The sequence below is a fragment of the Cyrtonyx montezumae genome, unplaced genomic scaffold (assembly GCF_038088225.1).
Source record: "Cyrtonyx montezumae isolate F1298 unplaced genomic scaffold, pur_monq_1.0 scaffold_3, whole genome shotgun sequence".
Lineage (NCBI taxonomy): Eukaryota > Metazoa > Chordata > Aves > Galliformes > Odontophoridae > Cyrtonyx > Cyrtonyx montezumae.
In genome coordinates, this window is record NW_027072034.1 from 91,449,571 (window position 1) to 91,465,406 (window position 15,836).

The 15,836-nt window shown below is 39.3% G+C and overlaps 1 protein-coding gene across 2 annotated transcripts in view; it reads right to left on the reverse strand.

Moving 5' to 3' along the window:
• ETV6 (ETS variant transcription factor 6) overlaps positions 1-15,836 on the reverse strand; it is a 126,186-nt gene that overhangs the window by 42,640 nt on the left and 67,710 nt on the right. The window lies entirely within an intron of this gene.

Consider the following 15,836-nt stretch of genomic DNA (forward strand, 5'->3'; position numbering starts at 1 on the left):
CCTTTCACAAAGTGGTTGCCAACAACACAGGCTAAAGCTGCATTTCTTCAGGAAGAAGGAGCTGTGTATGTCCATCATTGCTATTTCCTAATTGGCAGGCACAATGGAGAAGCCTTTTGGTTATCCTGATAAGGTCATTTGCATAACTGTACCCAAGTGGCTTTGCATATATTTTTTCTCTTATTTTTCCTCCTCTTTCCATTTCTCAGACACTTTTCTGTGTGCCAGAGAAGTCTTAGAAAAACCCTATCTGTTGTTAATCCCAATATTCATTCAGCTATACATTCTAGATTTATTTTTATTTCTTGTAAAAAGCCAGTGTATTAAGGTAACTCTATTCTTATTTGCACGACGTTAAATAAAGAAAACTGCAGAATTGGTGCGAGAAGAATTATTTTTCCTCTGCAAAGCTTTTTTTCAAATTCAATCAAAATGGTTGTGGGTTATCTTTCTACTTTAAAAACCTCATGATTGTGTTTAAAGGAAACAATCAAAATTTACTCAAACTTGAAGCAATTCTACACAAAAATGTAATTGAGATTCGTACCTGTACTGAAAAACTGAAATAGATTTGAAATTGCAAAACAAATATTATAAATGCTGGAAAGGAAGACAAATACTTAAGTGCATCAGTTTAAGTAAATATGGCATTAAGACATTACAGTTTGCACTGTTTAACTCTCATTCCAGTGAGTTTTTATTTAGAAAAGCAGTTCATGTTATTTTTGTGAGATGCCTCTGTTGGATTTCTGTTTTTCAGGGAAAGAAGTGGCTGAAAAAGCTGACTTTCTCCTGTTTAAGTTTTTTTCTGAAGTGTGTATCTTTAATCGAGGAGATTATCTTTAATTCCAAAGATTTTCTTCTTTTCCAGTAGGATTATGCTGATATTTCGACAGATTCTGAAATTTTCACTAACAATGCAAGCCCTTGCTTTGTTTTGTTTATTAGTTATTATAGCAGTTTACAAATATCCAGTAGCTATAAATCAGTGGGATTGATGCCCTACTTGTACAAAAGGACAGAATAGTTATTTTACCAACTTTGGCAGCTTGCAAAATGAGGCCCTGGTCCATGTGAAGGGCCAGAAGCTCTTGTCCTAACAGAAATCAAATGATCCTCAACATCTAATTCAATATATCTGCATTATTATTCTGCATAATTATAGTCTTTCAGTTGCAATCACAAACCAGAACACCAGTGTGCTTAGTAAAGCACACAAACAGGAGAGAAATGATATTTTTGTCCAGAGAGTTTCCTTAGATTGTAATCTCTAAATAGAGCTACTAAGAGGATGTAATTTACTGGTATTGTACCCCAAACTGTATGAAATGAACATGAAAGCTAAACAAAACAGAAACAATGAAGTAGCACCACAGATTTTACTACAGGAAGCTATATCTTGGTCTCCATCAATTATGGTGGGAAAAATGGAAAAAAAAAGTTCATGGAGACTGGTGAGTCCCTAACAATGTTTGTTTGAATATGTAAGGTCAGATCCACTCATAAAAAAAAAAGGCAAAAAATGAAATATTCCATGTCTGTGATATCTATTTTGAATTTGAACTCAGCAAAGTTTACAACATATTTCTGATATACACTGCTAAAAGCTCTTTTTTTCTACTTAGAATATTTGGAAAAAAATATAATGCTGACTTCTTCTAAGAAGAATTTTGTTTCAAAGACAGCTACTTGTATAGTCTTACAAATTAATGCCAAGAAGGTTTACAGACATATAAGCTCTATTAATGATTTCATTTCCAAACAGCACTGTTTATATTTACAAATTAACAGTGAGAGTTTTCAGTTTACAAATCTACCAGTTGGGTCATATTTTACAGCCTTGAGTTGTTTCCCTTTACTTCAGTGAAAATACTTAGTAGCCAAGCTGTAGTGAACTCTAATTTCCCCAAGACTTTATTATGTTCACACAATACAATACAAAACATTTTCTAGTGCATTATTATTCACTATGAATTATGAATTGTTAAAAGCAAATTCTATTTTTTGAATGAACGATACAGTGCATACAGTGCTTTATCCTGGATTTTCTGTAGCACACTTACTCAGTATATCCATGTACATAGTGAGGTTAATGTATTACCACTACAGCATGACAAAACCTAAAAGGGTTTAAATTAGAGCCTTCTGCAGTCAATGGAAGGGTCTCCACTTGATATAAGTGATTTTAATGACAAGTCCTCTTGTGAATTTATTTCCAGCTTGACAGTACATGCATATGTACAGCAACTTTTGCACCATCTCAGTTAGTTTCACTTACCAACCCTCCAGCTCCTGCCTACAAAGCACACATTGGTGGTCTCCAGAAAGCTGGTTCTCCTTGTTTTTTCCATCTGCTAAATTACATTACAGACCGCAAAAAATATAATAAATATTTTCCTACTCTCACTTTCCCATGTAAATCGCTGAGTTATTTGCCACAGTGATACTGAATATGAATGGAAGGTAGGTCAGCACACTGCTGCAAAAAGAAGATGCTTCTTGCAAGGAAGACACTGTACAAGGGACCAGAAAAACTTGAGTTCAGCCACAGGCTTCCACTTCTGCCTAATAAATCTACAGATACTGAATATAATCAAGAGCTATCTAATAAACTCACAGAATACAATCAAGCGGAAAGTCTTACATGCTTCAAAGACAACCATTCCAGCCCAGTTGTAGTAACCAAAGCTGACATGGTTACGGACAGCCTGTGAACTCCAAGAGCGCTAATGACTCTAGGTATCAATGGGCAGACTCATGGTCCCTTCAGACTTAACAGCCTTCTCCTACAATTATCCTCTCTACTGACTATATGTATGCCCTCTTTCCTCCTTTTGGTAATCAGTAAACTTGTTCATACAGTAATTGGAGCCCCTACTTCACTAGATGCTGCATGTGTTAATACATATGCAAAGCTTGTGTAATTGATGTATCAATGTACACACAAGGCAATGTTAATCTTGTCATTTCCATACCTTTATGATATCAGTATCTGCAGCACAGAATATATATAATGATGTGTAATTTTTTCCCTTGTTTTTAAATTATCAGTAATGGGGAAAAAAACCCTCAGAAATTCCACCCTGGCATCATAATGAAACCTGCATGGGTCAGCAACAGGCCTAGCTTTCAGATCCAGCCTACAGAACTCTGCCAGGTTTTGCTGAGGAGGCAAGTGACAGCAGCACGAATATGCTGTCATCTTCCCTGGGGTCCAAACTCTTCTCATTTTTGCCTTCGAATAAGCAGATTCCTCTCCCATTTGCAGTCCCTGCTAAAGAGTGATGGAGAGCACATGAGAGACTCGAAAAATTTCTTCAAGTCTATTCAAACTTCAGGACATTTGTTTTGAAAGTTTAACACCGATGTATTCTTCCCTGTCTGGGCAAAGAAAATACCAGCCACAACAGATAAAATGTGAAAAAGTTGTAAAACAAGTGAAAACAAGTTCTTATCATGGGAAGTGTCTGGAACCTAAAAAAAAAAGTGGTACTACCATTCACCCCACAAAAAGAGCTGGTCATTTTTCCTGGATACTTTTTATATTTGGCAGGTCAGAGAAGACAGGAACTGATGGCTACAAAAAGCACTGAAGCCAATTCTTCGAGCTACCTGAAAACCAGAAGCAGTGTCTCACCTCTGTCTGCCCCATATCTAGAAGCAGAATATACGGTTTGGGGCTCCCAGTCAGACAAGAAATGACAGACAGATGGGCTGTCTCACAAATCTGGCCAGCATACATACATTTATGATTTAAATACATTATTCAAACTGAAACAGATCCTGCTGGCTGAATTAAGGTATTATTGAAACTATGTTGTATTGACAACTGAAAGTTTAAAACACCTGCCTTTCCTCATCTAGGGGGAACTGGGCCTAAAGAAGATGCTTCAAGATTTCTTAATTTAATTTGATCTCAACTTAGATTTCTAAAATAAGGCAAACAGAAAAGCAAGAAGGCAAATCAAATGTCTCTGCTAGAACTCTGAATAGAAAGAGTAAGATTGTTGTCAATATTCAAGTCAAAATGCCTGGAAGACATTGTTCATTTTTTGGTGTAAAACTGCCACAGACTCCTTGCATAAATGAAAAAGAGTTACAAGCAAACAACAAATCCTGATGTGTAGACAATACTTAGGCAACTGACCGCAAATGGAAATGAGAGTACTATGAAAAGGAAGTGTAAGGATTGTTATCAGGAACCAGCAGCACTTTAAGAACTGTATGGTACAGATGAAGACAGAAAACAGCATGGAGAGTTGAGGTGTTGTAGAAACATTTTTAAAGAGTTGAAGGGGACACCGCGGAAGGCAGAGAGTGATTTGTTAAGAGGGAAGCTCAAACTAGTGTTTGTGGAGCAAGTGCACCTCTGTGCTGACAGGGATAACTTTGAAGTCTTTCCCATTCAGTCACCACTGATCTTGACAGAGGTCACCACTCATCTTGGCATGGGGACAGAAACAAACACTAGCATCTGAGGAAGCTGAAGCACTGAGAGGTTAAACAGCAAGAGCTGTGGAAGTATGCAGGTAATCTATTGGCCTCAGTGTTCCCCAACAAAATGCATAGGTGATGTGATGTCCCCTGGCATTGTGTGCATTTAGCTAAAATGCACACCAGGGCGCTTTTCCCAAATACATTTCACAATGGCAGCCTTGGACTAATTGAATCACTGCTACAGAGTTGCAGGTCACAGGTCCGATGAGTGATCAAGCTTCAGTCTCGCAGAGCCATATCCCCTTGCCTGAAATGACAGATCTCTGCTGGAGCCTATGGTGCCATCTTCAGTAACAGTTATTTGATAGTCAGGCTAATTTTTAATTTTCTTCTTCTTCTTTTTTTTTTTTTTTTGCGCCAGTGTAAGAGTAAATGGCACTAAGTGGTAAGAATGCATTCTTCAGACTGCCAGGGACAGCCATAGGATCACAGATCATTTGGCTGCAGGGCCCTCTCTTTTCAGGAAAGCAATAGGACACCAGCAACCGTTTTGAAAGGTGGTTTCTTTCCACAAGTCAATGGATTTTCCCCTACTTGGCAACCTAAGTAAAACCCTGGTACCTGGTTTTCAGTGGGATTATTAACTACAGAGTTTCTTCAGAGCCTGAGGAATGCTGACTTAGCTGACCCACAAGGAGTCCTATAAGATAAAACAAATCTGAGCTTCTGAGGATCTGTCTTCAACAACATTCAACTGCAATTGCTAGCCTTAGTAAAGATTTTATCAGTCACCAGCAGCCATGGTTCTTCCAATGAGCAGTTTCCCTGTTCTATTGCCTCAGATCACTCAAGAAAGTGGGTGACTTGTCTTGTGACCCAGCCTCCTCTGGCAGAAAGCACCAGGTGGCAATGCCTATTCAGCTGCTGTGGCTTGTGGGTTTGTGCCTTGCTGTTATCTGCCCCTAGCAGCATCTTGTCTGACAGGAAGTTTCCCCAGAGTTTTCCGTCACAGGAAATTTCCTGTGGGGAAGCACTTAGCAAGCAAACAAAGAGTTCCTTGGTACAAAAGAAAAGTGTGTGCACATGCTGTAAAGAAAAAAACAACTAAACAACCAACAGATGAGACCATTATGCTTAAGTTTGGTTCACAAAGCTACAGCTCAAATGTTAGAATGAGCTGCTGTTTGACAGTTCTGGAGAGCCCACAGACCACAGTCCTGAGCACCATTTCAGTGGCTTTTTCTGCTCTCCAGCAAGCCCAATGCCTGGTACTGACAGGATGTGTGACCGCCTTCCCAGATTAAGTGGGAACTACTGTCCAGGACACTCTGCCCTAATGAGATCACTCTACAATCACCTAATAATGGGATTGATGTCTCCTGCCCCCAGACTGCATCAGACCTATAGGCTGCCTTGAAAATTCACATCCCAAGGCATGCCCAGGTAGATATTCAACAAAAAAAGCTGGCACCTAATTGCCACTGACTTTTAGGTGCCTACGTTTAACATGGCTAGACAAAACAACCTCTGAGACAAAGACTTTGCATATTGTTAGAAAAACTACACTTGTTTCCAGAATACCTGTTTATAAAATTTGTGTATCTAACATATATTTCTTTCTGTCTCTTTCTGCCCATTGAACTACATGCATTTCCTCCTATTGTTTCTCCCCTCCTTTTCACTATTTCATGATAGCACCACATGCCCTCTCATTGTTTCTGTACCTCCACTCCTTTCTCCAGAACCAGTCTCCTGCCAACTGCAAATGTCAGCTGAGGGAGATGGGGAAAGAGATACACGTTCATCAGAGAGAAGCAAAAATAAAAATGATCCAATAATAAGCCTCTCCCGTGCTGAACACCTGGCAGCCAAAACAAGCTTCTGACATCAGGCAGATTTAATACAACATATGGGATATGGTTCATTTGAAGTCTTAAACTTGCCTGGGAAGTACTGGGAAGCTTCATGCATGTCGTAGGGACAGTGCTGACACAGGAAAACCCTGCTAGAGCGTGCATGCTGATTAGTAAAGTCTCACCAATCCTGTGAGGTATCAGATCCTGGTGGTCGACAAAATGCAGGGACCGGGGCCAGACTTTATTCTCAGGTGTGAGACCAAGCTTGAAGAGGTTTCCTTCTGCCAGCACCAAACCTTGGGATACTTCCATGTAGACCACGTTAATCAGAATTCAATAAAGTAGACATGAAGTGCAATGCAAAGGTGACCTCTAGTTCTGTACCACTCTTTCTTTGGTTATGAGAGTAATCTTCTGCAAACCCACAATTCTGATTGAACATCTGCTCATGTAGAAATGTTCTAAGTGTCTAGTTCAGACTCCTGGTTTGAACTGCAAAAGGCAATGCTGTTTTTCACCCTCTTCTAGTTAACTGCAGCTGTGGTAAAGGGATTTCTGCCAACTGACCCACAATGCTCTGCTCCACAGGAAGTTCCCAAGATCTCTTCCTGCACAGGAAATTTCCTGTGGTCCAACAGACATTCCTCTTGGCTTTTATCACTCACGTACATTTGTTTTGACAAATATCTTTTCTTAAGAACAAGAAACGGACAAAGCAAAAGCAAACAGGGCTGAGGAAAAAAAAAGGCAACTATACTTAGGGTAACAAGTATGATAACATTAACCTCTGTCACACATTAAAACATATGCTGCTGGAGCCTATCTGTGAAGCACTCTACTGTGAATGCTATTCAGAAACAAGGCCTACCTTATATACAGAGATGTGCTGTTTTTAAGAACCCACACACAAATTATCTTTGTTTTTTTCTAACATTTTTCTAATGCAGTTTCCTAGAATGTTAGCTAGTGCAAAAGGCATATTGAATCTTACATTTCTTTGCAAACTTCATGCACTTATGGCCCTAATTCTGATTTTACCTCAGAACTGTTAACATCAGCAATGTTAACAGAATGGTAATACTACTACTACCTCAAAAACAAACAAACAAACAAAACAAAACAACAGCTTCAGTTATGCTACGTTTCAGTTTCACCTTCCTACAGATTCTAACTAATTGTTCAAAACTACAGGAAAGATGATACTTTGGGGGAAAAAAAGAGAGATTACCCTCAAGCTTCCAAATTATTGAAGTTAGGAAGCTTGGGCAACTTTTGGTAGGATTTTCAGATGCACCTTCACACTTGAAAATAAAGGTATGGGCCTAAGGGGACATTTAGAAGTGCCCAAGCATTACATAGACACTCCTGAAAATCGCAAAAGGCATCACTGGTTACTTTCAGTCACTTAAATAGTTGAAGTAGAGATTCCAGAAAATCTTTTTCACTTGAAGACACTCTGGGACAGGCTGCACAGAATCTGTGTCCTGTCACCATCCTTGAAGGTTTTAAAGATCCAACTTGCTAAAGCACTGAAGGACTTTGTCTGACCTCATAGCTGATTCTGTTTTGAGAAAGTTGGATCAGAGATCTCCCAAGATCTCTTCTAACTTGAATTGTACTGTGACCCCTGAAACTTAGCCCACTATCCTTCAAAGTTCTAATATGAAGCTACTTCAATGTATACACATTTTTTAAATGGCAATAGCAGAGTTAAGAGTTCCCCATTCCCATCAAAAAGGCAGAGCTTTTGAATGAACTTCATTGACAAAGGAAAAGAAAGGGAACAGATTATGTCCTGCAAATAATGTTTTCAGATAATTTAGTGAATGCTTTTGATTACAGACCATTCAGACACTCAGTAACTACAGTCACAATCAGTCCTCCTCTCTGTTTGGTTTACTCTAACCACCCAAGAGACTAAGGAGAGCAGTCAACAGTAGTATGAGGTTTTCTTGTTTTTCTTAAGGTTCAGCAGACTGCACATATTACAGAATCACATAACAGATGAGGTTGCAAGGTGCCTCTGGAAACATCTAGTCCAACCTTGCTCAAAACAGAGTGAGCTAGAGCAGGTTGCTTGGGATCATATCCAGTCAGTTTTTGCACACCTCCAAAGGTGGAGATTCCAGAACTTTTATCAGTAACATGCTGCTCATCCTTCCAGTAAAGAAGTTTTTCTTATATTTAAATAAAATGGAATATTTTGTATTTTGGTTTGTACACACTGTCAGTGTAAAACACTGAGTTTGGCTCTCTCTTTATTATTATAAGTCACCAAGAACAAAGATCAAGTCAGCTTATTTTTAGAGGTGATTTGATTTTAAGGAGGTCCCTGGGGAAAAAAATTAAAAAATTGAAAAAAAAAAAACCCAAAAAAACAGAGAAGGGAAGAAAAAAAGAAAAGTAAAATCAAGAAATACCCATGGCAATGATAAGATTTTATAGCAAACCCTGCTGCCTGGCAAAATCTCTATCAACCAAGCAAACCCTGTGCAGGTATCAGCACAGCATGCAGGCTTCAGCTACTCTCACCCATCAGGGTAATGGTTGCAGCTTACTCTGTAAATAAAGGGCCATTCAGTGCTGTGGGGAGAAGTGCCAGGCAGTTAAAATAGTAGGTATTACAAAACACGTTTTCAAGGAAGTCACTGTGACAGAAAACTGTCCAACAAGATAGATTCAGCCCACAGCTGCCAGTTGGATAATTTCAGTCAGTTCAGTGCTTACTTATTGTCCTGAAAATCTAATACTACTGTGAAAGCTTTAGAGATCTCCTTATTATTCTTTGAAGATACAATTGCACCATTTCCTGGAATATTTTGCTTTCTGGATCAGACAACTTGTTATGTTGAAAGTGCCAGTGTTACACCCCATCCAGTAAAAGTCATTACCCTTATGCATTTTGAAAAATCTGTTCTGGGCACAGTACAATGCACAGAGGACTTGGAATTTCACAGGCAGATCATTTGTACACATGCACGTACCTGGGATTAGTTTCCACTTGGAAGTTCCAAGACGTGTAGGGACATTTAGATTTCTAACAAGATTTTGTTTTCTCCATTACATCTCTCTAAAAATGTGAATGGTTTCTCACTATTTCCATTCTTCTAGCTTTCAGACACTATTTCCTCACTGGCAGCTCCCTATCTTCCTCTCCCATTCTCAGACAGTGAGACATAAAGGCACTGAATTTTAAATAAATACTTACGCACACTCACCTACAAGTAAATACAGAGAAATAAAGAGGAACAGAGTGCAAAGTACCATGAGGATGGCTGCAGTTGTAAATGTGGGCATGATACACAGTACAGATAAAACGGATCAGGTAGCCAGAATATCTGACCAAGATCCACTTTGCAAAATCCATGGTAGGTAATATAAAATTTCTAAAAACGATCAATAGTCAACACAGCAGACATATATAACAAATTACTTAACTCAATAAGCACATCCAACTTAGGTGGATGTATTATTAGGTATATATGCTGATAACATCCACGTGCCTTCCCACTGAAAAATAACTGCCAACTGACTGAGACTTGCTGTGATCTACTTCACAATCAAATCCTTCTCACTTACTCATCCTCTGATAAATGCAAGGATAAGATGATCAATAAGTGAGAAGTGTTACTGGCAGGGTGACCTAATTCAGTGCCTCATTCTTGTTTCAGAAAAAACAAGCATCCTATTGTCTAGAGTGAAGTACCAGTGGTGAAAGCTTTTATTATTATTAACAATCATAAACATTTCTCAGAGCAGTCCCCCAAACTGAAAAATTGAACAAACATTACGATGTAACTAAATGTGCTAACAGCCGTGATCAGGGGTTATGTTGAAAGAAACACTCCAAGAGTGGGGCACAGTAAATCTAGGGAGATTACAGCCTAAGCACTAAGATGTGTTCTGCTAAGAAAATCATCAGGCAACAAGCCCAGTATCAAGAATATCCTATATACTTTTACTTCTCCGGTCTCAATAGCATTCTAGCAGAGAACTGCATATGTTTTAGAGTGATAAAGTTAGACGGGACAGACAGGTTAGACAGACAGGTCCTGACATCTTCAGTCAACAGTGTTCCAAAGCCTTCACTAGATGTAAATACCAGATCTACTGAAGGCAGCTCATAGAGGCTCTATCTTGTCCTGCTGCAGCCTCTATTCCCTGACTCCCTACCACCCACAGCAATACCTGAGCTCCACATAGTAGATTTTTCTGGGAGTCCTAGGTGAGCTCAGTAAAAATGCGCATTCTCCAGCCTTTCCTGGGACTGACTCTCGCCAGGTGATGAGTTACACTGAACAATGTCACTTGGGAGCAAGTTGCTTGCTGTGATCTCAAGGTAATCACCTCAGCTACCCTTTGCTTTCTAAAAGCTGTTCCTCTTAGCTAAATCAAAAAGTGGCCATAAAGCACACTAGAGGAGTAAACATGTTGCCTTCCTCATATACACAAGGGTAAAAGCCAGAACTCTTGGCACCCAAAGCACAAGGGCAAACTCTGCAGTTAAAAACCATTATGCTCCTCATTTAAGTGATAGATGCTTGGGTGAGACTTATTGTAAAGTGAGGTTTATTGTATAGAACCAGGGCTCTGAACTCCTGAATTTTGGAAGAGCTTCTTTTGGCAAGCAGCAGAGGACATTTCCTACTCTGGCAAGGTGTACGGTGTCTGCATCTGCATCCAGATCAGAGGGAAGCAATGTTATTCTCTCAACGTTAGCAGCAAAAGTTGGAACATTCAGAGCCAATGACGCATGTTCAAATATGCCCAAGCACACACTAGACCATTCATACTTGCACCAACTAATGCTTTTAGAATACAGCAAAACAAGGATCTTGCCTGTATAAAGAAATAAAGCAGTATTTTTTTCCTGTCATACACGTTAAAAAAATAAAAAATAAGAATCAGATGCTGGCCAGATACATTGTAGAATGAATCACTGACACAGTTTATTGCCATTTGACTTCTTCTGACTCTCCATCATGATTCTAAGAAACTGAAATTGCCTCACTCTCCTCATCTGTGCACTTTATTGATAGCTGCTGAGACCAGGGAAGATTTTACAATCAACCAGCGGCAGGAGTGGTCTTCCTGAGGGGCCCTTTCCAGTCATGTATATTCTAACTTCCTCTGGTGTGATCTCAGCTTCCAAGATTTTAAAGATTAAAAGTATTTTGGAAAGCAAGGGTAGGAATCACTAAGACTTAGGATTTTTTAATGAGATTTGACACAGCCTCTCTCCTCTATCTTTCTTAGTGTGTGTATGGAATTGAGGATTTAATACAAGTTCCTCTGAGTGGACAACAATCAACAGTCAGTGTGCCCTGTGAGATTTAGGCTAAGGTAAATGCTCAGTAAGGTAAACATGAACATGTACATAGGACTTCTTTCTGCCCTGTACAACCTCACAAAACTGAAAACTAGGCTTTCCTAGGACATAAGCTCCAGGAAGTTTTTTCCAAGTCCCCTTTTTCCCTGGCTGCTCTTACGTGTGAGAACTAGATGCTTCACACCTGTAAATCAGCTGCTTAAGAAAGAAAAAGAAAATATTATCAGAGCTGATCAAATGCTATTAACAGGCTGTGGGGAGTATGTTTTTCCCCGCTTTGGGAACACAAATGAGGATTACTGGATTCTGCATCTTGCGTTACTGACAACTGCCTCTGAATGCAGCCTCTGCTCAGCACTCACAGCTTTGACTGCACTTGGTACAGGCAAGCTGGGGTGGCCACAACTCTCATGCAGCAGCAAAAATTTTGACCCAAATCCTGTGCATTCCAGCTCACTGGACTTAACCTGACTTTGAGAAACTCACAGGAGTGGTGTGAACAGCCCTTAAACAGGCTGTTTAATTGTACCTTGGGGCTTAACTTTATGAGCACTTCAGGTATGCTTCAAGTGGCACTGCCACAATAAATCACTTCTACCTACTCCCATCTCATGTTCCCTGTTTCATACTGCTTCCTTGGAACACTGTTAGTGTTCAAGTAGCTGTACAACCCTGTGATCAAGGAAGAGATTCAGGTAATATTAACTCTTTACTGCTGACATTCATTGTAACTCAGAGAAACCTTTCAGTCTGAGTATTTGAAGTGTGGAAATAAGAATTTTGTTAGCAGCCAGTATTCAACCAGAGCAATAGGATAGTAGGACTGGCATTTCACAGCTGTGAGGGCTTTGGAAGACCCTTTGCAAAAAATGGCATTTAAGGATCTTAGGATGAAGAACATCATTATTATACAAACTCACATACTTCTATTAGCAGCCAAATCAAGGACTACATTAGCAAATTATCTCCTGTGAATGCCATTTTGTCAACAGCACAGAGTATTAACAAGACTTTAATATTGCTTCTATGCTAGGTGTAGACAATTAGCACTGTCAGGGTCTTTGACTCCTTAATCCTTCAAAAACAATGTCAAACAAATTGCCTTTGGCATACTAAAAAATTTATTCATTAAAGATGCTTAATCTCTTAATGGTTATTTGTTGAAGAGTGTCTTGCTGTGTTGAAGAGAATGATGATCGTTAATGGTTGGACTCCTTGTACATGTTTTGTTATTACTGTTTTACTGATGATTAAAAGTCCTAACCAGGAAGGAAATGCCAGGGGGTGAAGGACTGACAAAATGCTGAATTTGTGCTTATTTTTTAATTTGTTCAGCTGACAAGTGGGTTTTTCTTGGCTTCTCTCCACACTGATTCTATACCACAGTTAGGTTTTCTCTATTGCTTTCCAAATCACTTCCACATCAGTAGGGAAGACCATGCTGTGGGAAATCATGGAGCACCAGCTCTGAAGAATGGCACAAACAACACTCCTTCTACCCCACATGCTAGAGAAGAGCTAGCTTACATGATCCTGCCTTGACCACATGCTATCCCAGGCATGGAGAGGCCATCTTGAGCTGTGAGAACCTGTTTCACTTTCTGATTCCCCAAACCATGAAGATGAGATATCAGCTCATAGCTTTACCTATAGCCAATTTAATGATGTGGGCTGGATGTGCACAGACAGTTCTTCACTGAGGACTGGACAACTCAAGTGTTTATTTACAATCACTGCTAGTAGGATTTGGGCTCAAACACACTCTACTAACACTCCCCCGAGCCAGCTTGTTCTCCCTTCTCACCTCTCCTTTGATTTTTCTCCATAGATTGATCCACGACTAGAATAAAAATTTATGCTTAGCGAATCTGTGATGCACGTTATATGGTTTTAATTCCCCATCTGGTGTACTATCTTGTGGGTTTTGGAGAACCGGAGTTGGTGAGGTGCTAAGAGAACAAAGCCTGTATCAATGAAGAGAACAGAATAACAAAGTCGTTTCTTTAACCAGAAGACTGAGGTATAATGAACGACATCTTTGAAATACATTTGGATCTCAGTGTATCTGGAGGTACGGGAGGAGGGAATGGTATGTGATGAGTCAGAAAAAGCTGTTGAAGAGGCAGCTTCAGCTCTTGAAGCCGGAGTTTATTTAGCTATGTTTGCTGTCCCCGATTATGGCTGCATGAGAGATTCTTTGTCAGAGGACATGGATCAGCTCACTGGAACAATTTTCTCCAGCACAGTCTGAGATTCCCTGTCTTAACTCCTTCAGTATCTTTGCAAATGAGATTATGGTTTCTATACCAAGTTTATCTCACAGCAAACATAGAACATGATGAAGCAGGACTTGGTCCAGTACAACCTGCACCACAGGAGATGAAGACTCAAGACTGAACTTCCTAACTTTCTGTAGCCTTAAGAAACATAAGAGAGCCTGAAAGAAAAAAGCATACTGGAAGCAGACTGGATCTGCTACCAGAGTCAGCAATATTCTGTTTTCTACAGATTCCAAAGCTACCTGGACTACAAAAAGTTTATGCCCCCCACTTACAATGACTCATTCAGGCTGGATGTTTTTTGTCTGTTACTGGCCTGATTCTGCTGAGCCTCACTTAAAACAACCAAACAGCTCTCAGCTATCAACAACTTTATTCCAGTTCTAACTGAGTTAGTCTTCTGTAATTGAAGATACTTCTTTGGCACCATCAAGGAACTTGGCTTTTCAAGGAGAGCTATTTCTTTTTAACAGCTATCTGACTTTGCTTATGCATTCAGCAGTCATCTTTATGTTTACCTGGAAAGTAAACAACTGGAAGTCTATGGCTGATAGAAACCACCCAGACCGGTAAACTGAACAATGTGAGGTACCAAAACGGAAATAATTTAATGCAATACATGTCAAGGCTTTTAAAATAAAACAAAAGATAAATATTGGTACTGGTCTCGAATACAAAAGCTTACTTTTCCTATTCCTTTTACATAAGCTCTGCATTGCTGCAAATTTACTCAATTGGTGTCTTTCTAAAGTGACAACAGTGAGATCAGAATCACCCTTACATAAAATAGTCAAATCAGTGCCAGTTAAAATGAAACAATTATACTGCCTTTTATCCTACAGAAACCCTATAGAAAATACAAAATCTACATTTGTTTTTTATATGCATGACGAGAAATTTGCAACCAAACCCCACACAGGAAACAGTGTCAGAGCTGTTCTTTCTGAAATTCCCAGCATATGCATTCGCCACTATCACCACTAGAAGTTAAAAAAAAACCAAAAAACAAAAAAACAAGCAAACAAATTTTGCTTACAGTAATTGAGCCAAAACATTTTCCAAATTACAGCTATCATCTTTTTCACTGTACTCAGACCATTGTGACACTTTGGCGATGAATTATGGAAAATGTCAATAACAGTGTAGCCATATTCAAAACCTTGGTTACTGCAAATGAGGAAAGAACCTCCTGCATAAAATTTTGTTCACTCTCTGCTCCCTCCTGAGATATTATTGGATGCTACAGACTTACCATCCACCCAGGGATGGACTCTGGAAATACGGATGGATGAGCTAAGATAAGACAGTTCCAGACTGAACATTGCATAGAGCTACCCTTCCACAAATGGCTGCATATCTTTTGTGCTCAAGGCAGGCTTCTCTACCCGATGAGCTTTTGTTTGTCAATGCCCTTTGACCTATATTCCCTATTCTTCCATCTTCTTCAGACAGAATTATTGCTAATACTCTGGAGATAGTGGAAAGAAGTACCTTTCATCAACAAATTTCAAAATGTTTTTTTTTAAGTATTAATGTGTTTATTCTTCCAAAGGCCCTTTTTCTAGGTAGGGAAAATGAGTAGCATCATGCAATAAATTGTCACAACCAGTAAAGTATTGCAGAAATCTTGATGACCCGTAGATCATTAAACACAGGAAATGGGTCAGATTTTTTTTTTTTTTTTTATATCAATAATGCATGCCTTGGGCGAACTCACGTAAATAAAAAATGACACAAACTCTATGACATTCAGATAAAGAAACAATGTCCATCATTCTGCTGATGAGTCTCACCAGTTGATTATCACTCAATAAAATGTAAGAGTATATTGATTCATTTGTATTCATTTCCTAAACCTTCAGAAAATCAGCAACTTCTGCTGAAATAATGTGTTTTGAATGCATTTGCAAGTCTCATGATGCCAAGTATGCTAGT